Source organism: Elaeis guineensis, chromosome 3 (assembly GCF_000442705.2).
Source record: "Elaeis guineensis isolate ETL-2024a chromosome 3, EG11, whole genome shotgun sequence".
Taxonomy (NCBI): Eukaryota; Viridiplantae; Streptophyta; class Magnoliopsida; order Arecales; family Arecaceae; genus Elaeis; species Elaeis guineensis.
Genome location: NC_025995.2, coordinates 85463886 through 85483970, shown reverse-complemented (window position 1 = coordinate 85483970; position 20085 = coordinate 85463886). Strand labels below are relative to the sequence as shown.

At 28.9% G+C, this 20085-nt stretch overlaps 1 long non-coding RNA gene across 1 annotated transcript; it reads right to left on the bottom strand.

Moving 5' to 3' along the window:
• Nucleotides 1-15350: 15350 nt before the first annotated feature.
• LOC140856095 (uncharacterized) lies at nucleotides 15351-15933 on the bottom strand. Its single transcript, XR_012139483.1, has 2 exons — nucleotides 15616-15933; nucleotides 15351-15518 (listed from the first exon to the last, which is right to left on the bottom strand). It is a non-coding gene; the product is annotated as an uncharacterized lncRNA (long non-coding RNA).
• Nucleotides 15934-20085: the final 4152 nt, after the last annotated feature.

Sequence of the window (20085 nt, the reverse complement as noted above, 5' to 3'; positions counted from 1 at the left end):
AGCAATGAATCAAGCTCCAATGATGACACTCATGAAGAAGCCAATCTTTGTCTCATAGCATATGAAAATGAGGTAACTTCTAAACCCTCCAATGAATTTACTTTTGATGAACTTCAAGAGGCTTTTATGATTTATTAGATGATCTAAAGAAGTTAGGCCTTAAGAATAAAGAGCTAAAATTGAAGAATCAATCTTTGTTAAAAGAAAATAAAATAATTTTAAATGAGAAGATGGCTTTAACTTAAGAAAATTTGAACTTAAAGAATGAAGTAGCTAAACTAAAATCAATAGTAGAAAAATTTACTTTAAGTTCAGATAAACTTCAAATAATCCTTGACAATCAAAGAGCCATGTATAATAAAGCCAGTCTTGGTTATAACCCACTAAGGAAATAAAAATTTTGAAAAATATTTTTATTAATTCACCAAATGATAAGCTTTCAAATGTATCTTATTTCAAATATGGAAAAGTAGGATATAAATCATATACATATTTTTCTAACAGATTTGATGGTTTTAATGTAAATTGTGACTAGCCAAAAAAGATCTAAAAAAGCTTGGGTATCTAAAGTTATAACTTAATTTTCTCTATAGGTGTGTCTTATATCTTAAGGATCAAAAGAAAGATGACATCTTGATAGTGGATGTTTAAGATATATGACTAGTGATAAATCTCAATTCATCACTCTTGAAGAAAAAGATGGAGGGATAGTCATCTTTGGAGATAATGACAAAGAAAAGATCATTAGATTAGATAACATTGGTATCACTCCCTCGATATTTATTGAAAATATTTTATTAGTAGATGGTCTCAAGCATAATCTTTTAAGCATTAGTCAACTTTGTGATAAAATTTTAAAATTATTTTATTTTTGAATCCTCTATATGCATTGTAACTAGTCTCAATAATAATAGTATAAGATTCATTAGATATAGGTATGATAATATTTACATGGTAAATTTGGATGATCTATCCTTGCAAAACATGCAATGCCTAGTAGCTATGAATGCCAAAATTAATGAGACTAGTTGGCTTTGGCATTGTAGGCTTGCACATATAAGCATGCATTCTCTTTCTAAACTCATCAAAAAGGATTTGATTGTTGGCTTACCTAAATTTATTTTTAAAAAGATAAAATTTATGATGCATATCAACTAGGTAAACAAACTAGAGTTTCATTTAAATTTAAAAATATTATTTCAGACCCTTGGAGTTATTGCATATAGATTTGTTTGGGCCTACTGAAACTATAAGCTTAGGTGAAAAATGATATGATTTTATAATTATCGATGACTTTTCTTGATTTACATAGATTTTATTCTTGACACATAAGGATGAGTCATTTTTAGCTTTTACTAAGTTCTATCGAAAAGTTTCAAATGAAAAAGATCTTTTAATCCTTAAAATTTATAGTGATCATAGAATCAAATTTGAAAATCAAGAGTTTAAAAAATTTTATGATGAAAAAAAATTAATCATAATTTTTCAGTACCTAAGATATCTGATAAAATGGGATGGTAGAGAGAAAAATAGAATACTAGAAGAAATAGTCCGTACCATGCTATATGAAAGTAATCTTCCAAAATATTTTTAAGTGGAAGCAATTAACATAGCATATTACATTCTAAATCATGCTTTAATTAGCCCAATCTTAAAGAAAACACCTTATGAACTTTGGAAAGGAAGAAAATCCAACATTGCATATTTTCATATTTTTGGTTGCTGGTGTTTTGTTTTAAATAATAGTAAAGATAAACTAGAAAAGTTTGATGCAAAATTTGATGAAGCTATTTTTCTTGGTTATTCTACTTCTAAAAAAGCATTTAGAGTTTTTAACAAATGGACCCTAGTTGTAAAAGAATTAGTGTATATTTTTTATGAGACTAATGATCTTCCATCAAGGAATAAAGAAATTATTGATAATGCAGATCAAATTGTAGGAGTAAAGGAGCTCACCCTAAAAGACTTAACCATAAATAATAAGAAAGAGCATGAAGATGATCATGATGATGAGGGTGAAAAGCAGTAAGATCAATAAGAGCAAGCTCAAGATACATATGATCTTCCAAGAGAATGGAGGTATGTTCACAACCATCCTAAATAACTTATTATCAGTGATCCTTCATATGGGGTGAGAACTCATTCATCACTTAGAGATGCATATAATTATTTTATTTTTATTTTTTATTTTGAATCAAAAATTATAGATGAAGCTGAAAAAGATCATAATTGAATTAATATAATGCAAGAAGAATTTAATCAATTTGAAAGAAATAATATATAGACTTTAATAGCTATACCTAAAGATCATCCCATAATTGGAACTAAGTGGGTCTTTAGAAATAAATTGGATGAAAATAGAAATATTATTAGAAACAAAGCAAGATTAGTTGCTAAAAGATATAATCAATAAGAAAGAATTGATTTTGATGAGACTTTTACATCCGTAGCTAGACTAGAAGCTATGAGACTCTTGCTTGCCTATGCTTATTTCATGAACTTTAAATTATTTCAAATGGATGTCAAAAATATTTTTTTAAATAATTTTATTGCTGAAGTGGTATATATAGAGCAGCCCCCCAGTTTTGAAAACCATACTTTTTCAAACCATGTTTTCAAATTAAACAATATTTTATATGGTTTGAAACAAGTACCTAGAGCATTATATAAAAGATTGAATAAATTTTTGCTAGAAAATATTTTTTTAAGAGAAAAAGTAGATACTACTCTTTTCATAAAAAGAAAGTTTGATGATATTCTTATTATATAAATATATATTGATGATATCATATTTAGATCTACTAATAAAATTTTATATATCGATTTTGTCAAGCTCATACAGGAGTTCGAGATAAGCATGATGGGATAACTTACATTCTTTCTTGGACTCCAAATAAACAAACAAAAAAAGAGATCTCCATTGTCAAAGCAAGTACATAAGAGAGCTATTAAAAAATTTGAGATGGAGACCTCCAAGAGCATTGGCACACCGATAAGGCCTTCGTGCAAACTAGATAAGGATGAAAGAGATAAAAGTATTGATTTAAAACTTTATAGAGGTATGATTGGTTCATTACTGCTAATAGACTGGATATCACATTTAGTATTTGTATGTGTGAAAGATTTTAATCTGATCGCAAAGAATCATACTTAAATGCTGTTAAAAAAATCTTAAAATATTTAAAAGATACTCAAATTTTAGGCCTATAGTTTTTCAAACAATCATCTATAGATTTAATAGGATATTCAGATGCAGACTTTACTGGATGTAAATTAGACAGAAAAAGTATTAGTAAAACTTGTTAAATTTTTGAATAAACTTAATCTCATGATTTAGCAAAAAACAAAATTTGATGGCATTGTCTACGATTGAGGTTGAATATATTACAGTCGAATGTTGTTATACTCAAATCTTATGAATTAAGCAACAACTCAAAGACTTTAGTATGAAACTTAATAACATTCCCATGAGATGTGATAATACTAGTGTAATTAATCTAACCAAAAATTTTATACAATATTTAAGATCCAAACATATAAAAATTAGACATCATTTTATTAAAGAATATATTAAAATAATAATATAATACTTGAATTTATTTGTTTTGAAAAATAATTAGCTGATATTTTTATAAAATCATTAAGTGAAAATAGATTTTGCAAAATTAGAAGATAACTAAAAATTTTGGATCCTTATGCTTAAAGCTATCTCTTTGATCTTATTAGAATTTTTTTTTAATTTTTTTGGATATATTGATATAATCACTTCTTATAATCACTTTTTAAAAATCAATAAAAATATAACTTCTTTTTAAAAATTGAGTGTGCTTAATGATTGTTAGTTGTTTGATATTTATACTTATTTACTTGATGTATTGTATGCTCTATTTATAAATCTAAGAAGAAGAAAAATATAAAGCTCATTCTCCTAAAATCAACTAATTATGCATAATTTGGAAGAAAAAAGAGGAGGATCAAGAAAAATAAATTTTCTAGCATTTATTATGAAAAATAAAGGAGAATATATTATTGAAAATATTAAAAGAGAAATCTTCTTTATAACTAAATAAAAAAATAATATTAAAAGTTAATAAAAATAAAAATTACTGATGATCATTTATCTTGATCTATTTGTATACTCTTATTATTCTATTCATTTGATGTATTTTTAAAAAATTATTATTATACTTAAAAGAGAACTTACTGATGAATATTTATACTTTCATTACAGCAATCATAATTTTTTTATTGGACTTATTCATTCATACTTTGCATAATTTGATCCTATCATCATTTTTGATAATGTATTAGTATCAAATTAAATTTAAAATATATTTTGTATTCCATTATGATTGATCTTTTTTTTTGAAATAAATTTAAAATTTGCTTTTCTTAAATTTTCAAGTGGTATGTAAAAAAGTTTTCAAGCAAGTAATTATTTTTATTTGATATTCAAAATAATTGGTATGAGGATGATTATTTTCACAATCGATATCAAGAAGATTTTTCTTAAAAAAATTTTCACACTTGGCATCAAACAACTCATTCTTGCCTTGTATTATATTGCTTTATCTTTAAAAAAAGAAAAATATTTTAGTCTCAAATATATTTGTATTGATACATTCTTGATATGATACTATTTGAGACAAATTCAAAAAATTCATAATTTTTTTAAATTTAATGAAATGATACCTCTTAAAGAAAAGAAGAGATATCTTTTGAAAAGATAAAATACCTTATGCCTGATTTTGATACTCCAAAATCTTGAGTTTTGAATAAGCTCTATCTTTCTTGAATTTTTTTTAAAGCTCAAACTATTTTTCTTTTAACTAAATTTAAGAAGTATTTTTGAATCTATACTTTTGACAAAGGAGAGTAGTGTTATCAAGTTTATATAAAATTTAATATTACACAAAATGAAATGTATTTTCTGAAACTGGCCAAGTTTGATTTAAATTTAATTAAAAAAAATTTCATTTTCTTCACTCTCAATCCTTGATTTTTTAAAAGTCTTATTCTGAATTTGAAAGTTAAACTCAAGTTAATCTGAAAGGGGAAGAACTTAAATCAAATTTTGAAAATTGAATATCTTTAGATTTGAGTCTTTATTTGATTTTGTTACTATCAAAAAGGGGAGAGGATGTGTGATAAGTATATTGCTTGAAATAAGCATATGTGTGTGTGTGTGTATATATATATATATATATTATATATATATATATATATATTATTATATATATTATATATATATATTATATATATATATATATATATATATATATATATATAATTTAGTATCAAATGCCTAAAATTTGAATTTAGATAAATTGAAACTTTCATTAAGTATCTGTTATATGTATTTACTTTGTCACTCATGATTCATATTGGCAAGTTAATTAAAATACATTATGTTTAGTTATTATGAATATGGTTATGTGATCCTTATTGTATATTTTTAGATTTGGATATGGATGCTATATTTTGTACTATCTTGATATATATTTTAATATTTTATTTTATTGGATGGAACTATAGGTGTTAATTTTTTTTACTGGACTAACACTATATATACTTATGGTTGATGTACTGGACTTATGTATCTTTTATTTATATGAAATCATGTAGTTTTTTGGCATATATTTTGAAGTAAATAAAAAATACAACTCCTATTGACACTATCTTATGTATCTTTTTTGATACCTTTGTCATTTATGCAGTAGATTCATTTTATATAATCAAAAAGGAGGAGTAGTTTTTAATTGTTAATGCCAAAAAGAGAGAGTAAATATATTGTTTGGTATAAGCAATATTTTCAAAAAATAAAATTTTTAGAAATAATGTGACTTTTATTAGCTTTATATTGTATGCTTTATGTCATTTATGAAGCAGGTTCTACTAATTTAAAAATTTTAGGGGGAGTAATATTTTAACCAAAAATATAAATTTATTTTTCTATATTGATGATATCAAAAAGGGGGAGTGGTTTGGTGCAATATAGTATAAGCACAATGTATACTTGCATACATAGCCCCTTAGCTCCTCTAAAAAAGAAATTACCAAATAAAAGTGAATACCTTTACAAGATGCATTGAATTGATCATATATGCATATATCTTGATCTCTAGCTCCTTCATTTTAAATGGCACTATCTTTCTTCAATGTTAAATTTACTTCATTTTACTTATACTCAAATATTTTATCATCATCAAAAAGAGAGATTATTGCCCCAAAAGATTGATTTTGATGAGTATAAAATATTTGAGATGGGTACTAATGATTTATATCTTTAGAGATATTTTAAAAGTTAATTTCAGGAGATGCATGAAATTTTTGATTGGTAAAAAATTTAAAGATGGCCAAAGTAGCAAATTCATCAAGTTGAAGATGTAATTGAAGTTTTTCGAAGGCCTTAAGATCATTCAAGTTGATATCAAATCATTTAGAGGTAATTTCAAAATTTTTGGAAGCCTAAAATTGAAGAAAAGCAAGCTTGGATCAAAAAGGGCGACCCGTAGATCGACCCCTTCTGAATGGCACACCGGCACGCAGGATTTCTAGAGTGGCACACAAAAGGAGCGATCCTGGGACGTCCTATGTGAAAAGGGGAGACTCCTAGATCATCCCCTGTTGTTCCTGAGCTGAAACAGAAAGCTGTTTCTTGACTGAGAAAAAAGGGGCGATGCATAGGGCGACCCTTTTTCAGGGGTCGACCTAAGGGATGCCACCTACGATGAAAAAATCTATAATGGCTAATTTTTCAACCTGATTTTGATGTATTAAATACTTTCTAAACCCTTCCCAATAGCTCTTAACAACTACTAGACATTCTCCAACATTGATTGAAGGTATAAAGTCATTCAAAATAGAGAAAAATAGAAGAAAAATCAAGAAAGAAATCAGTTCGAAAGAAAATTCAACTTTAAGCAAAAGAAGCATTCATTTCAAACTCAACTACCTCTCCAAAGCTCATTCAAGTCTTCATTCTTTCAGAGAGGGTTCTCAAAGGCTTATCCATTTTGAGTAAAGTGTATTTATTATTTTATTGTGCTTATTGAGGAGCTAATTTATGTTTAACATTGCAAACCAACTTTCTCTTACTTGCTATTTTAAGTTTGAGTTTTGGGGGATTCCAAAATTTGAGAAGGTTGATCCAAATCTTGAATTGGAGTGTAAAGAATTGGCTTGTATTCAAAAAATAAGTATCTAACTTGAAATAGTTAGGGTCGGTGGTATCCGATATTGTAATCATTGAAAATAATTAGTGGATTGAAATTTTTAAGTAGAAATTGAGAAGTAGATGTAAGTATAAGATTGGCACCGAACCATTATAATTTTTTTTATTTGTGATGTGTTGATCTCTCTTATTGCTTTCTTATATTAATTTTTTACTAAATTGTATTTGTATCCAGCACATCCTTTGTTTTTATCCTTGCACATCATATTACACATTCAGAGCATATTTTTGTGATTCACTCCTCACTTAAATTTTTTTAAATAGCTCAATTCACCCCCCCCCCCCCTCTTAGGTTGCATAGCTGGGCAATAGTGATTGGCGTGGAGGATGAAGGGAAGGGGATAAGGTAGTTAGTGCAACTAAATAACATCGCATGCCCAAACCCCCTTTTATAATTTTATCACACAAAATTCCTCTTTTTCCTATGCCAAAATCTAATAGGTATTAGTTGGGTTAGTTAGGCTTTATCTCTTATCTAGATAAGAGTCCTAACTAACCAAAAAACCAAGTAACAACCTCTCCATACCCCTTCACACGTGCTAAGAAGGAATCAATGAGAAAAATCACTGCCCCATCTCTTTTCTGATGGACCACTTGGAGAGAGAAGCCCAAAAATATGGGCTCAAAGGGTCAGAGTCAATTTGGTTCAAACTGGATCCAAGTTAAGTTCAAATTGAACTCAAATCGAATCAAATTTGAAAGACTGTCAAACTTAATCCAATCAAGATTGAAATCCAAATATGATTTGGATAATTGAACCTAATTAATATTAAATTAAATTAAATTAAATTAAATTAAATTTGATTTAAATTAATTAAGACTTGATCCATGATTTAATCAGTCTCAATTAAATTATAATATTTGTAATTAAGTCTCTAGGCTAACAATTAGCAGTTACTAAATCTGTAGCACTTACAAATTAACAGTCTCCAAATTCAAACTATCAATCAAATTGATAATTCAAATTTGATCCAAGCCATTGATCGGGTCAAACTTTTTTTGTGTGTGACCTCTCAGGTTCTATTCTATCTCATAGTGAGATATATTCTGATCTCTATCATATTATCATCAAAGCTCCTTTCGATGGATCAGAATAATTTCATCTCAACTCAACAAGGATCGTTAATCCGAAAATAATCCCAGTGAGTTCTCACAGTCCACCAATGATACCTAGCAATATGTAGAGGTAATCCAGTAGAATAAAAAATTTAAACCCTTAGGTACAGTTACCATATGATTCAGTCCTTCTATCGTGAGTCTCAATTTGACGAGGTCATAGAGAACTTCTCAAACTCCATCATCAGTCATATACTAGATTGGCTCAATTTGAATTTGTCTGTGAATTCTGTAAAAATCTTTTCTAGTATTCACACTTGCTTTGACCGAAGACTTGCTGAACTCATCTTGCTAATTGCATAGGACTACTTTTTTTCTATCAAGATCGATAGATTCCATCTAAATACATTCTACTCTAACAGCGAACCTGAACCTACTGTAGCCAATATACACATCAAAGATCTAAATGGCTAGGAACTAAGCGAATGTGCAGTCAAACTCAGTAGCCTCGCTACGAATAGCTAGTGATACCGTAGGTCAAAGAACCACTCACACCACTGCAGCATCAAGAAGATCACTGATGAGTGAGTAGACATCCAAGTATTTTTCATATTGGTCATACTCAGTACAAATTATTCTCTAACAACTACCTACACTCTCACCCCAATATCCCTATACTACATACTCAAAATTTATTTGTTCGAAAGAGAGATAATCCATGCATCAATCTTAAATGGATTGATCACTATCCTCCGTAACAATCCTACGATTATTTAGAAACTAATCACTAATAATGTATGTCTCAAATTCTCAACATCTTGAGAATATATAATATCATCTTTATTAATTTCTAGGACAAATCATGGACACATAAACATGATTGAAAATGAAAATATCTTTTTATAAATAATAAAATTTTACAGTATAAGAATAAATCTTGAAATTATATAATGTGTCAGCCAACAATTGACTTCTAAGACACACATCTAACAGAAAAAGTATCACATGACCATTATAATACCTTACTTTTGACCAATGATAAAAGTGCCCTTAATGTCAGTTACCGATAGGATGCAACTTATGGCACTAAAAATCTCGAATCACGTGAGTTAATCATGTGACCTATTAGCAACTTGATTTTTTGCATCAAAAGAACCTTAGTCAAGAAGATGAGGAGAAGAAGAAATCCCAATGAAGTAGAGAGGAAAGGGGGTGGTGTGGAGGGAGAAAGAGATCATGGAGACTTCCGAATCAAGTTCTTCTAGGAATATGTCCTCTCATGTAGTCGATTTTTGCTATTATCAAACCAAATCACCATTGAGGACCTCATGGACCACTACAAACCCTGATCGATGTTTTTTTGGATGTGGGATGTATGCAGTATGTTCACATTTACTCATTTTTGATGGCTTATTCTATTTTTGACTTTAATCTCCAAACCCAATTGATGTCCCAAGTAAATAGGGGGGCTGTGGTTACTTCCGTTGACATGATCCACCTTCAAATTTAAGAGATAGGGACGTTATTAATCGACTGTTGCAGTGGAACAAGAAGCTTATGGCCAAAATTTCAAGTTACAGAAGAAAGACGAAATGGACCGTTTTCTTTATGCTAACATGCTGTGTTTATATGTGCTTATATGTTAAGGCATATATATTTTAAATGTTCTAAGTAAGCTATTTTTTATGGATTTGAATGTTTGAGCTTTGTCCCACAAATTGATTTTATCCTGTTAGGGTATTTCAAGGCTAATTTGTAATGTTTAAGGAATTAGATAATGAGAACCCATTCCATTTGAAATAGATAAGCATTCTTTGGAATTTTAAACTATTAATTATACAGATGCATATCATTTCAAATTAGATTATGGTGTCATTATAAAGTGATCAAAATGGAATACATGTTGTCGACTAATTTGAAATAAGAATAGTAAGAAATGCATTTCTTGAAGTAAGAACTATAGCTTAGTAAAAGGGTCACTGTGGGCCATTTCCTGAAATAAGAATAGCATAGTCATATTTTGCTAAAAATTATGACGTTGCATAGATATCTCTTAATCTTTAAAATTATAACACCTACACCTCTTGTAGTTTAAATTTGTTATAGTTACCCCTCTTATAGTGTTATCATGTGGCATAGACACCTCTTGTTTCTAAAAAAAGATGAATGAAGATATCTTGATAGATGGAGTTGTAGAATCTAGTACAAGATGTAATAATTTTTCTAAAAGTATAATTCTATATCACAAACCAAACTTTATCTCTCAATCCATGATATGTATCAATACATTTGACATTCTCTCAGTCTCAAGTTTAACATAAATACAATATATGATCTAAACAAAACAAATCTAATCAAAACTTTATCTAAATACCAAATAAAATCACTGACCAATTTGAATCCATCCTATATCACAAGATATAATATGATACATTACCACAAAATGCCCAAAAATAGAATCCATATATGTATATTCATCTAAAGACATAATTCTGTATCACAAACCAAACTTTATATCTTAATCCATGATATATATCAATACATTTGATATTCTCTCAGTCTGAACTTAAACATTATATACAATATATGATCTAAACAAATCAAATTAAAATTGACATCCAAAATTCATCTAAAGACATAATTCTGCTGGCTGGCAGGCTTCTGCTAGCAGGGAGGTTTTGTGCTGGTTAGGAGGAAGCTACTGGCAATGATTGTATCACAAGATGTAATATGATACATTGCCACAAAATGATATAAATACAAAGTGATAATGCTCAGAATTATATATAATAGTAAAGCCAACCTCTATCACACTCTAAAAATATAATTTTGTATCACATTGTGTCAGTCTCAAGTTGAACATTACATCCCAACTGCCATCCAAAACAAATCATATCCCTGGCTAGGAGGAAACTGCAAGCTGGGAAGCTTGTGTTGGCTGGGAGGCTGCTGTTGGCTGAAAGGCTAGTTGGGAGGTAGTTGGATGGGAGGATATAGCCTGGGAGGCTAAAGTATATTAGCTAATGGCTCTTGCTGATGTTTGTGATGGAGTAGCCATCTTCATGAAAATAAGTATTGAAAGTAACTATTAAAACATAATAGAAACATAGTTAAATACATATTAAGACTAATAAATGAGTATTTCAAATATGTGATCTATCCCTTTTCCTACTAATTCTACTCTCAGTTTGACTGCAACCAATGTTTTGTTCTTTTTGCTTCGCTTCTCTTTTCTAGGTCCTTTGCAAGTCTTTGAATTATGGCCTCATTTTTTACAATTCCCGCATCTTAGAAAACCACCCCTTCTTTTGATTCTAAAAGAATCCTTTGGCTCATCCACTTCTTTTCTTCTTATCTTTTTGAGTCTATCTGGAGGGGCCCTTAAGGGAGGGGGACATACAGTAGAATAGTCTATCCTTGGATATGCTTTCATGCTAGGAACTGACTGAATGATCTTCTAATAAGTCTTAAAAAATACTCCTTTGATGTACCATACATTGATAAAGTGGTATACATCCTTTCTTGCATACATAATAGCTACCATAGCATGACAGCATGGGATGCCAGTTAAATCTCACATTATATAACAATATGTACTCTCCTCTAAGTTGACAACAACTCTATTACTATGATGTTCTACTTCAAATCTATACCTGCCTCCCTATATGCAATTGCAACCTATAACCTCCAACTTACTTTTCTCCAACTTCTTCTGAAACTTTGGACAAATAGATCCTATAATTTTGTCTAATCCTTCTCTTTTTGCTTAGAATCAGTACATCAAGAACCCTTTAATAGTCTCAAATAAAGTGATGATGGGCTTGTCTCGAGCATCAACTATGTCCTTATTGAATGACCTGCAAATGTTGTTCAACAACATATTAGGTTTGTTTTTTGGAGAGAATGCATACCTTAACCACAACTTAGGTGAGCACTGTGTCAGCCACTGCCATGCCATTTCATCGAACTGACACAGCTCATCTATGACAGACTGAAAGTCATAATGTGTGGTTGCCCTGGCATATTTTCAAAGGACATCTCTATAATTCTTATCCTTAAATTTAGCACTTTTAAAATTAGCGTGCAAATGCTGCACATAAAATTTATGATAGGCGATAGAAAGTATGGTTTAAAATATCTCAACAAGACCCTACATAATTGTTTAAAAAGTGAACAAGTTAAGAATACCTAAATACAATACTAAAATAACTTTGAACTAAAATGAAGTGTTTTCGAATAAAAACTTACCTCTTGTCTATCTGACATAAAGGTCCAATCACTCTTTTAAGGATCCAATGTCACCCAATAAATATGTCAAAAACCAGCTCCAACTATCCTTAGTCTCTGCCTCGACCATAACCCATGCGATAGGGAATATATTTTTATTATCATCTTTTCCGACTGTAGCTAGAAGCTGTCTTCCAAATGAGCCTTTCAAATGGCATCTGTTGAATCCAATGATAGGTCTATAGCCACTAACATTGTACTTTTAAGATTAGTTTGTCTAATTATCTGACAATACTCCCATAGATGGGTATACTGGTCTCTATGGCTCCCTGCACCATCTCCAGTGCTTTGTTCTTGGCTCTGTAGCGTTGTGACTTCGAAACAAAAATCTTCATATCTCTCCTCGCATGCTCTCTGAAGCCCTTAATACTCCATTTTGTATCTAATCTAATCTCCTCAAGATACTTCTCTATTAGAAACTTAGATGTGATGTGATTTTCGAACTGCCTCCCATATTGATGCACTGACTGGAAGGTCTTGATTTGAAAGATATCCTCCCTCTATGCTAGTGAAGCATGAATCCTCCATCCACAATCTTGCTTATAAAAAGTAGTAATCCAACTTCTCTCATTCTTCTTATGGACAAAATCAAAGCCCTCCTATATACTGTAAAGCCACAGCACCATCCTAAACTGTGCAACATTTAAACCACATTCCAACAAAAAGTTTGATGGTCCGTTTCATATCTATAGGATCATTAAATTTGGGATGTGTAAACTAGAGATCTCATCATCTGAATCTATGTTACCACCCAAATTGTAGAGATGAGAGCTATCATTACTCTTTACTTCCATCTCTATAGGTTGCTCGTTTTCAAAAAAATCTACACCTTCATATAGAGAAGAGTGCTGTACCCACGATCTCAATTCTTCAACAATAATATCCTGTCTACATACTCATCAAATAAATCATCATCATCATCTTCTGAATCACTTAACTAAGTGACCCACTAGTACCGCTGCAATTGTCAAGTAAGGCTCTTCCAAAGGGGCAGCTGTTTTTTGTATATTTGGAACTCTTTTTGTTTATTATCAACTTTAGACTTCTCAAATGTTGATGGTCTTCTTCCACTAACCCTTTTTATAGCCATTATTTTAATTTTGATTTTTGGGGTGGAAGCAGTTGCTTCTTAAGTAGGCATCATGATAGTAGAAAAAGGCATCTCTGAATATCTTCCTAAGTGATAGCAATACTAGCTTGAACCTATAGATAATCCACATATACTTGAACTATGTCAGTCCTTCTCGTATAAGTAAGCATATCCAAAATATCAGCATCAACTCTAAGTTCCTTCAAGTCATTTTCAAAAGTATGACCAAGCATGAGGTAGTAAAAATGGATCTCATTGGTATATCCTAACTGACCCAACATAACTTGTAGCTCTATGATGCTAAATCTATTTGGATCACGTTATCAAAAAATCTAGAGTAGTCTCCACTATAGTGATAATTAGGATGATACTTGATGGATCCACCATAGTGAATTTGTACCATGAAAAAATCATTCTCCATCCCTATAATAAAAAAGAAGTGATACATAAAAAAATAGTTATCAAATATTAATAAACTTAAACAGTAGTTTAAAAGTGAAATATCAATCCAAAAGACATTGAAATATTGGTCCTAACAATAACTAAAATAATTGACTTTACTGTGCAGCATATATTCAAGAAGTCTTAAAGAAATATTCATATTCAAGTAAACATCAATAGAAGTGGAGCCAAGAATTTTTAAATGGTTTCAAAAAAATGACACATTATAAACTAAAATAGAATAGCACATGATAAAAAGCAACATGTTCAGAAATTCTACAATGGGACCATGATAAAGGGGCAGATACTCAGAAAATAAAAAATACATTCATAAGAGACCACAACAAAATTCTAAAAGTAATTTAAATCAACACAAATGAGATCATAATAGATTAATTTTTATGCTCACATGCAACATACATAGAACCACAACAGATCTATGACCGCAATCTCTATTCTATACCCATGTAACAAATGGAATAAAGCCAACAATTAAAGACATACCAAAATTGGATTTCATAACCAACCATCAATGGTATTTGAAAAAACCTCTTTACATGGAAAAAAAACCCTAAATTTGATCTCTAAATTATGCATTTTTTATGTTTTAATTTAAAGCATTTTAGTAAACAAACATCATAACGCACTAAATCATCATTAATCAACTCCAAAATAAAGCAAAAAAATAAAAAATAATTATTGATCAATGAAAAAGATAATATATTTTAAGATGAGTAATTAAAAACTTCGGATATCAACAAAGATCACGTATGAGAAAAGAGGGATAGTCGGAGACATAAATGGTGGGATGGTAGTTAGGTCGTCTCAAATTCATCAGAAAGAGACGGTAGAAGGATGGGATCCGAACTGAAAATCCTCGAATTGGGAAGGGCGTGCTCAAAATCTATTTCAAGAAATCCCATGATAGAAGGTACTTTGTCATTATAACATCAAGCAGACACCGTCAGTAGTTAAGTGATTGCTAAGACCCATTAAATATTTTGATAATTTTAAAGATCTATTTGATATTTTTTAAATTTCAAGCATGTAAATGCAGCTAATCAAAATTTGAGAAGATGCTATATAATTTATTTAATAAAAAAAAAGAGAGAGTTTTTTTTTTTTTAGAGAAAGAACTGGGCCGTAGCCCAGTATGAGGTTTACTGAACCACGCGGTACTGGCTAGCAATGGCCAACTCGAGAAAGTAATAGACATTATTACCAAAAAAAAAAACAAAGAAAGAAAGTAACGGACATTCCATTATAATATTTGCGGTGCTAATTGTCCTACGCATGTACAATGCCCTTGTTTACCCTCCCTCTGGCCCGCTGCGCCGATGGAGCAAAGGCCGGTGTCCCACCTTTCGGTGACCAACGCCAGAAGTTCCGTAATATAAATTTTAGGCCCAACTAACACGGATTAAAAACAAGTAAATGTAAAGAGTCAGTCATTAAACAGATAGACAAATAAATTAATCAAGTATTCCATCTTGGCGCACATTAGCACCTTTATGGCGCCTGGTCCGGGGATCACGTGGTCCATGACCAGAAACCCTACACTCGCCAAAATCTGTCGCATCGTATCCCTTTTTGGATCCAATACGCAGCCCTTAATCGCCGTTAGCCAAGGCTTCTCGCCGTGAACGGCGTTATCCCCCTCCGCCTTCGGATCGGCCTTGGCGGCTTTTTCCGCGGCCTTCCCCTTCGTGTCTTGGTAGTCTCATGAGCGCAGCTCCGGCGACGGCATAGGCAGCCAGCCGAATTCCCATCACGAAAGTCATCTCTCTCTCACTCACACAAACACACTCTTCCTCAAACACAACCACCACCTTGGCTATTTTCGTGTAAGGAACACCTTTTTATAGAGGAGGTGGGGAATCTGGTCACTTCCAGTTCCTTAGCAACAGTAGATGCTCCTTGTTGCAGGTGTCGTCATCGGAGTCAGCGCATCTTATCCCGTGAGAATAAAGCGTGTTATGAAGGTGACGGGATTCTGCAATGCTTCTTAAATTTCAATTGTAATAGATGCTTCTGGAATAACAACAGTGGGATAACGGGAGTTCATTATCCAAGTAATTTTTTAAAAAAATTATTTATCAAAATAATATATTTTTTAATTTATTTATAAAATTAATATAAATCTATAAAACGTTATCTGAAATGATATTTCATAGTTTCTACATCATCATCTTCTCTGCTTCATATAGATGATAAAAAAAAATTAAAATTATCATTTGAAATGATTTTTTTTGCAAACACCATTTCAAATAGCGACTTTAATTATTTACTTTTCAAAAAAATAAAAAAAATAAAAATTATAATTTAAATTTAAAAAAAAATTAATTTTGATTCAAATAAAAATTATCATTTCAAATTAGTATCCCCATTTCAAATTATTTTTTAAAAAAATATCCTAAAAAAATGGGTCTAAAAAAATATAAAAATAAAAAACACCATAAAAAAAAGAAAAAAAAAAAAAGAATGAAAAAAATAAAAATTATAATTTTAAATTTTAAGAAAATAAAATTTTAATTTTAATTCAAATAAAACTTATCATTTCAAATTATAATCCCAATGTCAAATTAATTTTTTAAATAAAAAAAATCCCAAAAAAATACCGCAAAAAAAATTAAAAAATAAAAAACACCATAAAAAAGGAAAAAAAATGGAAAAAATGGAAAAAAAATAAAAATTATAATTCTAAATTTTTAAAAAAGTAAAAATTTAATTTTAATTCAAATAAAAATCACCATTACAAATTAGTATCCCCATTTCAAATTAATTTTTTAAAAAATATCTCAAAAAAATACCTCAAAAAAATAAAAAAGAATAAAAAATACCATAAAAAAAGGAAAAAATGCAAAAAAATAAAAAAATAAAAATTATAATTCTAAATTTTAAAAAAAATTAAAATTTTAATTTTAATTCAAATAAAAATTACCATGTCAAATTAGTATCCCCATTTCAAATTAATTTTTTAAAAAAATATCCCAAAAAAAGAAAAATACCTAAAAAATAAAAAAAATAAAAATAAAAAAAAATAAAAAAAATAAAAATTATAATTTTAAATTTTAAAAAAATAAAAATTTTAATTTTAATTCAAATAAAAATCACCATTTCAAATTAGTATCCCCATTTCAAATCAATTTTTTAAAAAAGAATATCCAAAAAAAGAAAAAAAAATACCTCAAAAAAAAATAAAAAACATAATAAAAAAGGGAAAAAATGGAAAATAAAATAAAAGTTATAATTCTATATTTTAAAAAAATAAAAATTTTAATTTAATTGAAATAAAATCATCATTTCAAATTAGTATCCCCATTTCAAATTAATTTTTTAAAAAAAATATCCAAAAAAAAGAAAAAAATATCTTAAAAAAATAAAAAATACCATAAAAAAGAAAAAAATAGAAAAAAATGAGAAGAGAAATAAAAATTATAATTTTAAATTTAAAAAAATAAAAATTTTAAATTTAATTGAAATAAATTTTAATTCAAAAAAAATAAAATAAAAATTTTAATTTTAATTCAAATAAATTTAAAAAAAGAGAAAAAAAATAGAAAACTAATCCGTATCATCCCCGTACCGACCAGTATCGATGTTGTACTGACTTAAATTATTCAACATATTATTATTATTTACGTTATGATTTCTATAGTCTTTTTAGCATAACTTTTTCTCTCCTAATATTTTGAGACGCATGAGACTATGTGTATCCATGTCCACAAAGCATAATATCCGATCACTTGAAATAATATTTTCAAAAATGAGCTTAAATACCAAAAAAATAGAAAAATATAATTTTTAAATTTTAAAAAATAAAAAAATTATAATTATAATTCTAAATTTTAAAAAATAAAAATTAAAATTTAATTAAAATAAATTTTTGTTCAAAAAAAGAGAAAATAAAATAAAAATTTTAATTTTAATTCAAATAAATTTTAAAAAAAGAAAAAAAAATAGAAAATCAATCCGTATCATCTTCGTACCGACCAATATCAATGCCGTACTGACTTATAGCAGTCCAAACCGCATTGCACCGAGCGGTTGGTAAAAGTACCATAATGTATCAGAGCTTACCGATCTATACTGGCCCATACCGCACCGTACGTAGCTGTTCGTACCTATACCAGATCGAGATGTACCAGTGCAGTCCAATTCATCTTATTTATCGAAAAATCAACTTAAACTTTGTTATTCCCCACCGACTTGTCTGATTTAGCTTATTTTTAGATATTTCAAGAAATATAATTAAATTATCTGATATATTATTATTATTTATGTTATAATTTCTATAGCTCTTTTAGCATATTTTTTTCTCTCCTAATGTTCTGAGACACATGAGACTGTGTATCCATGTCCACAAAGCATAATATCCGATCACTTGAAATTAAATAATATAAAATAGAATAAAAATATTAAGTGTACAAAAAATAGTACAATAAAAGTTTCAAAAATACTAAGTACAAATCTAAAAAATATTAAGTCCCACAAGGATGTCGTGGTGCCCATGGTCGCTTGGATCTTTTCAGAAAGATCCTCAACGGCTGCTCCTGCTCCTGTATCTGCTGTGATGGCTCCTTCCCTATATCAATGGAGGTCTGTTAGTCATGCTGCTCAGGAATAACTGATGCTGTCAAGTCATCTACGGACTGGGTAACCCCTTTAACCCTCTCATCTGGATATACGGATAGACCTGAAAAGAAAGTATCATACTCATGTGGCCAACTGGTATCCGATGATGTTATCTGGGGGATGTAGGAAGAAGAAGGTCCTACCATCCGTGGATCAAAAGGTGGTGGCATCTGTACAGCATGTAGTGATGACATCTACGGAATATGCGGTGATGGTATATGTAGAATATATGGTGATGGCGTATATCTCATATCTAACGCATCGGCTGCTCCAGACCAAAGCGCACAGCTATCTGGATCAACACCAATCGCCAACAATATTTTCAAACTTGTTCTCTCTATCTCACGCAGTATCCGAATCCGTTTGTCCTCATCAATCGTAGATAAAGCACAACAGACATCCAATATAAGACCCGACATAGAATCAGTCTACATAATAAAAATAAAATTAGTAATATACTATAAAATATAAAACAAAAATATAACACAAACAACATAAACTTGAATTTTTTTAGATATTTTTTTCTTTTTTTAAGATATTTTTTTTAAAAAAATAATTTGAAATGGAGAAAGTAATTTGAAATGGTATTTTTTATTTGAATTAAAATTAAAATTTTTATTTTTTTTAAATTTAAAATTATAATTTTTATTTTTTTCTCATTTTTTTTTCTTTTTTATGGTATTTTTTTTAATTTTTTAGATATTTTTTTTCTTTTTGAGATATTTTTTTAAAAAAATTAATTGAAGTGAGGATTGTAATTTGAAATGATGATTTTTATTTGAATTAAAATTAAAATTTTTATTTTTTTAATTTAAAATTATAATTTTTATTTTTTTTATTTTTTTATTTTTTTTATGGCATTTTTTATTTTTTTTAGGTATCTTTTTTTTGGATTTTTTTTAAAAAATAATTTTAAATAGGGATAGTAATTTGAAATGTGATTTTTATTTTAATTAAAATTAAAATTTTTATTTTTTAAAAAATTTAAAATTTAATTTTTTATTTTTTTTGATTTTTTTAAAATAAATAATTAAAGTCGTCATTTGAAATGACGTTTTTGAAAACGCCATTTCAAATGACGTTTTCAAAATGCTATTTCAAATGGCTACTTTATTTTTTTTTTTTTGTGATCGTCCATGTGGAACAGGGAGGATGGTGACATAGATACTATAAAATATTATTTTAAATGATATTTTATAAATTTATATTTATTTTATAAATAAATTAAAAAATATATTATTTTGATAAATAAATTTTTTTAATTATTTAAATAATGAACGCGAGAAAACGGCTTTCCTCGTAAAAAAGAGTCAAGTCCGTTAGGAAGAGCATCCATCCTCTC